The following is a 13,618-nucleotide window of genomic DNA, read 5'->3' as shown; positions in this document are numbered from 1 at the left end:
TTAAAACTCAAACATCTATTTTTAATTATCTCATCATTAGGTTGACAATTAAGTCAAAAATGCAGATGAGCTCGGGTCGGAACATCATTTGCGAACGCACATTAACGAGCATCCTTGTTTTTGTATAGACGAGGCTTGCCAAGAACACCACGTAACAGAAACAACAAGCAGAGTCAGCAAAAATCCTTTCCGGCGTTTGAGGTGGTTCCTAACAATGAGTACAGTTTTTGTTCCTTTTGAAATCTTCTGATTATCCTAATATTGATAGTTCACATTGGCTTATAGAAGACGTCCAATGGATCATAGAAAAAGTTTTAAAAGAAACGCTAATTGTTTAAATGGCTTCGACACTTTCTTCTGGCACTTTTCTCCTGAATTTTCCATATATTTGTTGTTGTCTTCATAATCATAAGACTTATTGTAATGTCCTATTGATGACTTGTCAATGACAAACATCCTTGCCTTTTCATTGAGGCATAACTTAGCGTATTATTTGGCTTCCGTTGAAAGTTATTACGGAATTTAACGTTGTTGATATAACGGGTTTTCTAAAAAAACTCGTGGTTTTATTATATATGTTCATACTTGTTGATTTTTTGAAGTCATAATGTTAAAAAAATGGAACCCCATTGCTGCTAAACATTTATATGAGATTAGGAAAATTTTTCCAAAAAAAAATCCTTTTTTATTGGCATCAACACTTCTCGCTCAATTTTTTTTTGAATTTGCTGTTTTTGCTTTTTTTAAACTCTTAATGTAGTCGTACAATGCTGACTGATCTCATAGGCTTCCGATTGAGGATTGAATGAATGATTCTGCTCAATGCACTCAGTTTTTAGCGAATAGAATTAAAGTTTACGATATTGTTTGTTCTCCAATTTTTTTTTATACTTTTCAGTTTTTGATCTTTTCGTCAGCTTGTAATTGATTCAATTTTTCAATAGGTTCCATCCAATTTCAAGAGATTCCATTAATTGATTTATTCAAGAGGCTCCATCCAATTTCTTGGAATTCCAAAAACTGTTTTTTCCTTGATGTCATGTTTTGTTTGTTGGAAAATATGGGTTTTCATAAAATTTTCTGAGTGGTGAATATTTGTGTTTCTTTTCCTCTTATTTTCGCACAATCACTGAAAAATTTTTGTTTTTGCTTATTCTGGTGTTTGTTTTTTTCTCGTAGACTTTCTATAGGCAGATCTTGTGAGCGCTGTAATGAAGCATGGTTTTATGCAATTCTGTTTTGTAACGATTTCTTAAAACTCAAACATCTATTTTTAATTATCTCATCATTAGGTTGACAATTAAGTCAAAAATGCAGATGAGCTCGGGTCGGAACATCATTTGCGAACGCACATTAACGAGCATCCTTGTTTTTGTATAGACGAGGCTTGCCAAGAACACCACGTAACAGAAACAACAAGCAGAGTCAGCAAAAATCCTTTCCGGCGTTTGAGGTGGTTCCTAACAATGAGTACAGTTTTTGTTCCTTTTGAAATCTTCTGATTATCCTAATATTGATAGTTCACATTGGCTTTTAGAAGACGTCCAATGGATCATAGAAAAAGTTTTTAAAGAAACGCTAATTGTTTAAATGGCTTCGACACTTTCTTCTGGCACTTTTCTCCTGAATTTTCCATATATTTGTTGTTGTCTTCATAATCATAAGACTTATTGTAATGTCCTATTGATGACTTGTCAATGAAAAACATCCTTGCCTTTTCATTGAAGCATAGCTTAGCGTATTATTTGGCTTCCGTTGAAATTTATTACTGAATTTAACATTGTTGATATAACGGGTTTTCTCAAAAAATTCGTGGTTTTATTATATATGTTCATACTTGTTGATTTTTTGAAGTCATAATGTTAAAAAAATGGAACCCCATTGCTGCTAAACATTTACACGAGATTAGGAAAATTTTTACAAAAAAAATCCTTTTTTATTGGCATCAACACTTCTCGCTCAATTTTTTTTTGAATTTGCTGTTTTTGCTTTTTTTTAAATTCTTAATGTAGTCGTACAATGCTGACTGATCTCATAGGCTTCCGATTGAAGATTGAATGAATGATCTTGTGAGCGCTGTAATGAAGCATGGTTTTATGCAATTCTGTTTTGTAACGATTTCTTAAAACTCAAACATCTATTTTTAATTATCTCATCATTAGGTTGACAATTAAGTCAAAAATGCAGATGAGCTCGGGTCGGAACATCATTTGCGAACGCACATTAACGAGCATCCTTGTTTTTGTATAGACGAGGCTTGCCAAGAACACCACGTAACAGAAACAACAAGCAGAGTCAGCAAAAATCCTTTCCGGCGTTTGAGGTGGTTCCTAACAATGAGTACAGTTTTTGTTCCTTTTGAAATCTTCTGATTATCCTAATATTGATAGTTCACATTGGCTTTTAGAAGACGTCCAATGGATCATAGAAAAAGTTTTTAAAGAAACGCTAATTGTTTAAATGGCTTCGACACTTTCTTCTGGCACTTTTCTCCTGAATTTTCCATATATTTGTTGTTGTCTTCATAATCATAAGACTTATTGTAATGTCCTATTGATGACTTGTCAATGAAAAACATCCTTGCCTTTTCATTGAAGCATAGCTTAGCGTATTATTTGGCTTCCGTTGAAATTTATTACTGAATTTAACATTGTTGATATAACGGGTTTTCTCAAAAAATTCGTGGTTTTATTATATATGTTCATACTTGTTGATTTTTTGAAGTCATAATGTTAAAAAAATGGAACCCCATTGCTGCTAAACATTTACACGAGATTAGGAAAATTTTTACAAAAAAAATCCTTTTTTATTGGCATCAACACTTCTCGCTCAATTTTTTTTTGAATTTGCTGTTTTTGCTTTTTTTTAAATTCTTAATGTAGTCGTACAATGCTGACTGATCTCATAGGCTTCCGATTGAGGATTGAATGAATGATCTTGTGAGCGCTGTAATGAAGCATGGTTTTATGCATTTCTGTTTTGTAACGATTTCTTAAAACTCAAACATCTATTTTTAATTATCTCATCATTAGGTTGAAAATTAAGTCAAAAATGCAGATGAGCTCGGGTCGGAACATCATTTGCGAACGCACATTAACGAGCATCCTTGTTTTTATATAGACGAGGCTTGCCAAGAACACCACGTAACAGAAACAACAAGCAGAGTCAGCAAAAATCCTGTCCGGCGTTTGAGGTGGTTCCTAACAATGAGTACAGTCAGTTGGCTTTTTTGAACTATGGAAATAACAACTGCACAAACTTTTAATTTTTTCTTTCAATTTCAAAAATTTTATTCTTTCTATTAATGAAGCCTTCAAAATTGATTGAACTTGTCAACGCTGTTGTGATATTCCTGACTGTAGAGATTCGTGTCACAAATCCACTTAGAATTAGTTGAATGGATTCGAGGTGCGAATCCAAGTTTTACTGAGTTGTGGGATTACTACTTTTAGATTTACTTAGCAATCGTGCTGCGATTGCAGACAAAATTAGTGAAGGTGGAATTCCTCGTCAAATCCGATAGGATCGCGATTAGTGCAAAACAGAGTAGATTGAATGCAACTGAATTCAGTAATAAGATTCTAGAGAATGAATAAATAATCAAAAGTGGGAGATATGAACAAAACTAAAAAGTTGACTTTTTAGTCGGCGGTAAAATAAATATATGTGAAATATGACTTTTAGTCTGACAAGGGCAAATTTGAATTAATATAGTACTAAGTAATGAAACATGAACTTAATATGGTACAACCGTACCACATATCCTCTGCTCGAGCGAAAATTTTTTAAACTGCAACAGTGTAAAAATTTTGAATAAAATTACCATATGTACTGGTTAGTATAAATAGTAACTGCAAATAAATGATAACATGGCAATGGAAATGAGGAGCTGAAATTTAGAGAATAAATTCAATGGAAACTCTCAACACTTGCTTTACAGCACAAACAGAAAACATAAACTGAGGCACAATCGAGGTGCGAATCCACAAAAGTAATAACATTGAGAATATTGATACAAATGCAGCATCAAATGTAACTGAAGAACTTGAGACACAAACGCAAATAAAAAGTGATCATTAATGCAAAATGAGTGCACAAGTGATAACAATCCATATTTAAATTAAGAATGAAGGATTATTGAATTTAGAAGCACAAGCAACAATTTAACAAATTGAACGTAATTGTTTGAAGTTTAAATTTGATTCTCCGCGTCAAAGACACTCATACTGATTTCTCTGGTATATTCCTCATAGTCATAGCTTTCGAGTGACCATGTTCCAACAGGAGGGGGTGCTGGAGGACTCAATACTGGGAGTTCATAATAGGTCGCCGGTGCTGGAGGTTGAGCCGCCTCTTCTTGAAGTTCTGTCGCGGTTACTGGATTATCAGGCTTTTGCTTCTTATGTGCAGGAGCGGCAGAGTCATCGCTAACTGAGCACACAGAACTTTCAAAACCGAAATAGTCGGGGGCGCGTCGGGTTCGTTTATTTCGGGACGTTGAAGGTGAGGCTGCGGAAGATGTTGCTGACGACGCAGCAACAGAAGAAGCATTCGATGTATTAAGAGTTGTAGAAGTAGTTCTAGAGCGTTTGCCTCCGACTTGGGGCTTTTTCGGTTTTCGCGACGCCATCGCTTTTGAAATATTGCTTTTGGCGGACGAGACTCCCGAGGCCGCGTCTGATTGAGTCGGGCGGTGGCGAATTTTGAATTCCGCACAGAATTTCTTTTTAAGCTCTTTGGTGTGCTGCGAAATCTTTTTCTCCGTGGTTTTTTCATAGGGAAGAGGGCGGCGCTTTGCATACTCCCAAAGATCTGTGTTGCGTTCTGCGCGAGTTCCAAATTTGGCAATATCACTATTGCGTACACAAACTTCGGGTACACCAGGTTCTTTAATGACTGTGGTACTATCAGATGTTCGTACTACTGTACTACCCGGTGCTAAAGTCTCCCATAATCCCCGAAGGTCCCGTTTTGATCGCTTCGTTACTTTGCGGGCCAATTTGAGATCAAGTGACTTTTCTGTCCGAGGAATGGGGTTGTTTAATTTAGGATGCACAATAAAACGAGAAAATGGACTTATTGTGATCCCCATTGTAGCAACGTCCCACATCCACTTGCGCTTTCTGCATTGCCTCTTCAATGAGGATATCACTTCGATCGCCTGTGACCCAACCGTTTTCGTCAAGGTAGTCTTCGACTGGGTCGGTATCAGCATCTAAATAGTGATGGAGAATATCTTCATATGAGAGATAAGAGGACTTTGGAACTGTACTTATATTACCTAGTGGCGTGTTTGGCTTTCTTCCAAAATGTGCTTGGAAAGGTGTTACGTTTGTTGTCTTTTGTTTGCAAATACGTAATTGATAGACTATTGACTTTATTGCTTCTTTAATTGTGAATGACTGGTTTCTATTATCTAATTTCATGCAGCTTAAGCGTCTTTTAATTGTTTTTATCAAACGCTCTACTAATCCTATAGCTCTATGTTCATTGACAGGGGCAGTGAGTATGTTAATGTTATGTTGTTTACAGAAAGTTTTTACTTTGTTACCAATTAAACAACGTGCTTGATCTAGTCTAATATTTCGGGGTACACCATGTATGTGAATGTAGTCATCTAAGAAAATAAGAACATTTGGTCCATTAGCTTTTTCAAATACTTCTACAGTGGGAAATTTGGAAAAACGATCAATACATGCAAGAAAATAAATGTCTTGATCTTTTTCATTTGTAATGGGTCCTCCAAAATCAATCTCTATTTCTTCATTAGGTTCTTTACATGTCTGCAATGGTTTCCATTTAGACGCCGGAACAACGTATGAGAGATCTTCATATGAGAGATAAGAGAACTTTGGAACTGTACTTATATTACCTAGTGGCGTGTTTGGCTTTCTTCCAAAATGTGCTTGGAAAGGTGTTACGTTTGTTGTCTTTTGTTTGCAAATACGTAATTGATAGACTATTGACTTTATTGCTTCTTTAATTGTGAATGACTGGTTTCTATTATCTAATTTCATGCAGCTTAAGCGTCTTTTAATTGTTTGTATCAAACGCTCTACTAATCCTATAGCTCTATGGTCATTGACAGGGGCAGTGAGTATGTTAATGTTATGTTGTTTACAGAAAGTTTTTACTTTGTTACCAATTAAACAACGTGCTTGATCTAGTCTAATATTTCGGGGTACACCATGTATGTGAATGTAGTCATCTAAGAAATTAAGAACATTTGGTTCATTAGCTTTTTCAAATACTTCTACAGTGGGAAATTTGGAAAAACGATCAATACATGCAAGAAAATAAATGTCTCGATCTTTTTCATTTGTAATGGGTCCTCCAAAATCAATCTCTATTTCTTCATTAGGTTCCTTACATGTCTGCAATGGTTTCCATTTAGACGCCGGAACAACGGGCTTAAGGCTCCTACCGATATCAGTACAAGGTTTGCACTGAGCCGCCTTGTTGAGAATTTCTCGTTGCATATATGGCCAGAACGCGTACTCCCCGAGTGTTATCATGCCCCAACTACCAGGGTGTGTTAGGTGAAGGCTTTCCAAAACTGCGTCCTGAATAGAATGGGGAATCGCCACCCGTTCGTCTATACAAACGCAACCGGAGCGGACATGTAGATCTCTCCAATAAGAGAATATGTATGGGTTCACTTCCTTACATCTTTGGGGGTCGTTCTGTAGGATGCAATCACGCACCTCTTTAAGGACGGCATCCTTGTTTGTGAGAACAGCCAGGAAGCCTTTTGTAAATAACTGTGTCAAGTTATTTTCAAAAACTTCTTCCTTCGACAAATCCAAGTTTGGCGAATTTTGACCCTCAGTAGACGATCTCGTCGTGTTCACTGCTGAATTCGGGGTAGATTGAAACGTGACTCGGCTGTGTGTAGAGGGAGTTTGTGGGTTGGATGTTATGTTGCTCATTGTGTGGTTGGGAATTGTATGGATATGTGATGCGTTTGCAGGGATTTCTGAATGAGTCGGGATTGAAGTTAAGTTTACAGTATTATTTGAACTAGATTGGAATGGTGCTGCGTTTGCAGAATTTTCAAGAAGCAACTGAGTTGTGTTACGATTTAAGGCAGAAAGCAAAGTGGAATAGTTTGTTAAGCGAGGATGCGAGGCACGTGTGGAATGTGTGCGAGTGACGCTGTTAAAGTGCTGTGATTGGCAGTTTTGTGATGTGGTATTTACAAAAATTGCAGCAATAGCGTCACGAAAGCGGGTAAATGTTGCTACCGCAAATTGCTCATCATATTTGTTTGTAACTTTTGCTTCTTGATTTGGTTGGCGCAGAATGTAATCTACCAGCCCCATTTTTGCACACGGTATATGTTCGATGTTAAAATCAAAGGGTAAAAGACGATCGATCCAACGAGTTAATCTACTATTGTAGGATTTATTTGATCGATTTTCTTTCATAATAGAAAGTAGCGCTCGATGTTCAGGAATAATTGTGAATGATTTGCCAAACAAATAATATTTAAAATATATATACAGACCAAACAACCCCTAACAATTCAAGTTCATTAACGCTATATCGTTCCTCGTTTGAGTTGAGGAAACGAGACGCGAATGCAACTGTATGCCAACCTGTAGGTGAGCGTTGTTCTAAAGCTGCTCCTAATCCCGCTCTAGAAGCATCGCATTTGATTCGCGTTTCCAAGTGCGGATTATAAGGTGTATTTTCTGTTGCATTTGCGACTTCATTTTTAATTGCTTGAAAGTAGTTTCATGTTCAGTGTTCCAAACAAATGTTGTGTACTTTTTTAGTAATGGTCGAAGAGGGTGGCACAATTGGGATAGATTAGGAATGAATTTTCCTAAGTAATGAACAGAACCTAAAAATGATCGTAGTTGTTTGAGATTATTAGGTGCTGATAGGGAAGCGACTCAAGTGTTGCAATTCCTGATTGACTAAATTTATGTCCTAGCCATTCGATTTCTGTTTTAGCGAAATGACATTTAGGTAAGTTTATTCGTAAATTATCCTCATCTAATTTCTTTAAAAATTTATATACTAATTTTAAGTGATCTTCTTTAGAACCACGGCTAACTACTATAATGTCATCTAGAAAACAATAGGTATTTTGCAGTCCGACTAAAGTATAATCCATTACTTTCTGGAATGCTGCCGGCATATCAGTTAATCCGTAATAAAAGAAACCGGTAATAAAGCGATACGTTCCAGTTCTCTCACCGCTAATGATATTGAAGTTACAATGTCGAGCTGTTTCCGGGTCTAATTTGAGTTGACTGTATGCGTACTTCAAATCCAAGGTTGAAAAATATGCTGTTTCTTGTGATGCGGATGTGTTCAAATTTTGTTGAATTGTGTCAATTAAATTATCAATATTCGGCATTTGATATTTATTTTTATGGATAGATTTATTTAAAATTTTGGAGTCTAAAGCTAATTTAACTGTTTTGTCTCTTTTTACTGTTATTACTATAGGTGAAATAAATTTTTATCTGAACAACTGTTTAATTTTATTATGTGCTTTCTGTCAAGTAATTTTTTAAGCTCTATATTCACTAGTGGTTGTAAGTTAATTGGGACTCGTCGTCCTTTTTGATGTGTAGGTGTAAATTCTTTGTGAAATGTTGATTTTACTGAATGTTTTAAAGATTTGCCGATTCGGGTGACGAGTTCTGGAAAATCAAATGCAACTTGTTTCTTAATTAGACATTGGTTTTGATCAATATTTGCAACTTGTTTCAACTGAGTAAGAGAAAAACCTAGCTTTGGAAAGAGATCTCGTCCAATGATAGGTCTGTGTCCATCTTCCACGACTGTTACATCAACGCCCGTGACTATCCAATCATTACATTCGATTGATGTATTGATCACGCCAACAATCTTGATTATATCATTGGAGAAAGTTTTCAAATCATGTATTTTTGGCGACTGAACCCAATAGCTTTCATTGCATTCGGACTTTACTGTGTCTGCTAGACTTTTGTTTGCAATAGTTCACACGCTTCTCGAATCCGCCAATGCCTTTGTTTTAGTATTCCCGACACAAATTTCAAAATTTACTGGTTCTACCTCGCGAACGTTGTTTTGAATTGAAATCGCCGCCACACAATTGTCATCGAAATCATCGTAGTCCGAGTCATAGTTCGCGTCCTAGATGCTCTGCTGCTGTAAAAGTTTATTTATATTGTTGACTTGATCGGCCGCTGTTGCTGACGTACCGACAGTAGCCGCCTCGGAGATTGAGTTGTCTACATAATTTACTCTGGGTTTAGGTTTAATAGGTTCTTTGGATTTTCGACAAACTTTAGCAAAGTGGTTAGCGATTCCGCAGTTTTTACAGTTCTTGCCACGGGCAGGACATTTCTGTCTATGAGATGGGACCAACCATAGCCACAATTTGGACAAATTGTTGGCTTGACAAACTGGTTTGTCGACGCTCGTGATCTATTCCACGATCCCTGAACATTATTTATCATCTGACTTGTAATTTCATTTGTGGTTGTCGAAGTTGGAGACCCAGATATTTTCAGTTGATTTTGTATTCCCATTTCAATGTTCATAGCAATTTCAAGAGCTTTTTTAGCCGTTCGTGTTTCTTTTAACAATTCTCTTTGGATTTCGCCATCTTGCATACTAGCTATGAAGACGTCACGAATTATCGACTCCTCGTGGCTTCCTAAATCGCAATTCAAAGATAATTCTCGAAGGCAACCATAGAACTTTTCCACAGGCTCTCCCTTCATTTGCTTTCTAGTGAGAAAAGTATAACGGTCAAATGTGATGTTTCGTTGTTTAGTAAACACTCTATCAAGACTTTCCCAGAGGACCTTTGTTGTTACTCGATCAATTTGTATATTTGGTTCTTGGGAACCAAATATTCGTCGACCCTCCATTCCCAAACTGAGATACGTTAGGAAGACGGCTTTGTTATCACAATATTTCCAAGGTTTTTCACCACATAGTATACCTACGAGTTCTATTTTCTGACAATGGTTTAACGACGAGTTCTTCATCTGCTCATTCGTCGATCTCGTTCGCTTTGAGCTGTGCTGTTTTCAACGTCGATTTCGTATATGGGCTCTGGTGATAGGGTAACTTTGTCTGGCGGATCTCCAAGAAGAATATCAATTGAGATGCCTTCTTTAGCCATAATAGCTAATTTCAGCATGATCTGCCATCGATCCCATCGCAATGGACGTTCAAGTGTTGGTTTTTCCCAAAAGGGCTCGATTCCCAGGAGTGCACGTTCTTTAGTTGCTGACTGCGCCATGTGATATTCCTGACTGCAGAGATGCAATTCGTGTCACAAATCCACTTAGAATTAGTTGAATGGATTCGAGGTGCGTATCCAAGTTTTACTGAGTTGTGGGATTACTACTTTTAGATTTACTTAGCAATCGTGCTGCGATTGCAGACAAAATTAGTGAAGGTGGAATTCCTCGTCAAATCCGATAGGATCGCGATTAGTGCAAAACAGAGTAGATTGAATGCAACTGAATTCAGTAATAAGATTCTAGAGAATGAATAAATAATCAAAAGTGGGAGATATGAACAAAACTGAAAAATTGACTTATTAGTCGGCGGTAAAATAAATATATGTGAAATATGACTTTTAGTCTGACAAGGGCAAACTTGAATTAATATAGTACTAAGTAATGAAACATGAACTTAATATGGTACAACCGTACCACAGCTGTCTTAAAAATTAACTGCTTTATCATAAGAATCGCAAGAGTTTCCTAATTCTGTTGGCGGTTTTACAACTATTTTTTTAAAATTTGAATTGCTCTGGTGCTATGCTTTTTAGTCTTGCACCTGAGCTGTCTCTGTATTTACAGATGCAGACAAAATTAAAATATTCTAATTTTTGCTTAAACAAACAGGCTTATGAAAAGAATTTTACTCGACCCATTAAAAGACCATTTTCGACCCAAGATAACTATGAGCAGACCCTGCTGGACCCAAAATGCCCAGGAAAAGACTTTTAGTCGACCCTTGAAAATAATTTGGCAGGAGATTCGGCTCCTAACTCCAGGTCTAGACTAGGGCCACCTCCCTATCGGCTGTGAAGTTAGTTGACCTGCCTAGGACATGAGGACGACCTTTTTTGTCAAAAATGTCTTCAAGTAAAACATAATTGGTGATCAACGTGTCGTCGTCAAGAAACCCTACATATTCGGCATCAGTAAAGTTATCAGCCCAAAACATAATGAGTTGCTGCCTGTCTTGACCCCGGCCCCCGTAAACTTCCCTTGGGATACTATTGAACTTGACATATACAACTTCCGCTTCGTTTTCCATAGATTTCTTGATCCGTTCCACAAAAGGGTTCCGTATTTCTGTCGCTAGTTCTTCATCAACCAAAAAAGTCAGTTTTAAGTATTTTTTTGGCCAAAAAAATTTCAAACTCCGCAGTAATAATTTGTTCAGTTCATTCTCCCCGCCTGGAAAAACAGGTACGAATAACATCAAATCTGGCCATTCGGATTCGACAAGACTTGGTTGAGGCTTGATAAGCAAATGTTTGAATTTAGCATATTCCAAGACAGAAGCAGAATTGCTTAAATCGCTGTGTAAATACAGCAGACAAAATAATAACGAAGCCAAATAAACCGGTGAATAAATACCTGAGCTAAATTTAATAACCACTTTGTGAATAATCATTTCTGACACCTCTTGAAATCGGAACAGTGCGCTCACAAACCCTCCTTGATCAATGCAAGCAATTCAAACTGCGATAACATCCGTTTTTTCGTCAATAGTTTAAACAAATGTATCAGATTTATGTCTCGAGAGCCGCTGGAAGTCAGCTGAAAAAATACCCAGGTTGAGGTCCCATCCGGAAGTCACCTCTGATCAGACCAAGTTCAACGCACACGGTGTGTTCCCAGAACAAAATTGCAGGTTCTGGGATTTGGTTCGAGCGCACAATAGTATGATCAAAGGTCATTTCCGTATGGGTTGGTCTGATCAGACGCGGATTCAAGCGCACATTAGTCTGATCAGAGACCATTTCAAGCGGATTTTTTTTTTGATTTTTTGTTTTTTTTACCGAGGGATATTGGCTCTGCCAGGAGGCAACAAAAATACAGCATTCTGATCAGAGACACATCTCAGAGTCTGATGGCTTTGATCAGAACCAAAGGGTTCCAGCTGATAGAAATGCCGGTCACCTTAAAAGGAAATTTTGATTAACTGTAGAACATAAAGTTTCGTATGCAAAGCTGTCTAAGTTCATCCATTTCATCTAAGAAATTTGCACTATTAGTATACTAAATAAATTTTATCTCTGCAGTTGGGATTTTTTTCTCATTAGCAATACTTCTAGAATGGTCTTTTCTTTAGATGAACTTAATACTGCAAACATCAATTTTAAAGAAAGGAATATATTATAGCAAAATTAAAAAATTTCGTTCATATTGAAGACCATTTTCTGATCATACTATTTCGAGCGCAATTTAATATGATCAGAGGTAATTTTGAGCACGCAATAGTCTGATCAGAAATAAAAATGAGCGCACAATCGTCTGGATGATGGTCTGGGTTTGGTCTGGGACATGGTTGCGCAATGGCCTGGAGAATGATCTGATTTCGGTCTGATCAGAGGTCATTTCCGTCCTGCAAGGTCTGACCAGAGACAGTTTCAAGCGCACTTCGAGCGCACACGGTGTTTCGAGTGCACTTTAGTCCAATCAAAGCGTACTTTGGTATGAGATGGTCTGATCAGCGGTCACTTCCAGATGGCATCGAAGCCTGAGTAGCAATAAAACTTCCGGCATTAAAATATCAAAAATATTTATTTCCTAAAATTAAAAAAAAAGCTTTGCTTTTGGTTTTGTCAAAATAATTTTTGTGTAAATACAAAGAAAATTCATTAGAAATCCATGCAGATTCAGAAAAAGTATTCTCCACCATTCGCAAACTGAGAAGAGTACTCTCGTTTAAATAGAGCTTGCTAAATCATTTTGCTCTTCTGATATTTTTGTATTATGTGTATACCATTGACTCCAGCGAATTTTAAATAGATTAGATTTATTTAAATCTATCTCGCGCGCAGAAATAAGTAGCTCAAGCTCTATTAAACAAAAGACTGTAAAAGAGCCCAAACAGGGTCTATCTTAACTCGTGCGACCAGTGAGTGCACAAACTCTAACCGTTAAAAAACGCACTGGAATCAAACACAACGCTCCCAATGTTTGCACTTCAAAGAAACGCACATTTTTCAAATATATATTATATATATATATATATATATATATATATATATTATATATATATATATATATATATATATATATATACATATATATATATATATATATATATTTGTATATATATATTTATATATATATATATATATATATATATTTATATATATATATATATATATATACATTTCTATATATACATATATATATATATATATTATATATATTTATATATATATATATATATATATATATGTTTATATATATATATATATATATATATAGATCTATATAAATTTATATATATATATATATATATATATATATATATTCGTTTTGTGTAAATAGTAAACAACAAATTTTGTCAAAAACAACATTTATCGCTATTAATGGACATGAGTTCGAAAACCATCAATATTTCGATT

The 13,618-nt window shown here is 36.1% G+C and overlaps 1 protein-coding gene across 1 annotated transcript in view; it reads right to left on the bottom strand.

Annotated features, from left to right (window-relative positions):
• Positions 1 to 13,618, bottom strand: part of LOC142339695 (uncharacterized) — a 424,533-nt gene that overhangs the window by 240,001 nt on the left and 170,914 nt on the right. The gene's annotated exons all lie outside the window — the stretch shown is intronic.

This window comes from Convolutriloba macropyga, chromosome 5 (assembly GCF_964194025.1).
Source record: "Convolutriloba macropyga chromosome 5, txConMacr16.3, whole genome shotgun sequence".
Classification (NCBI taxonomy): Eukaryota; Metazoa; Xenacoelomorpha; order Acoela; family Convolutidae; genus Convolutriloba; species Convolutriloba macropyga.
This window is presented reverse-complemented; position numbering and strand designations above follow the sequence as displayed.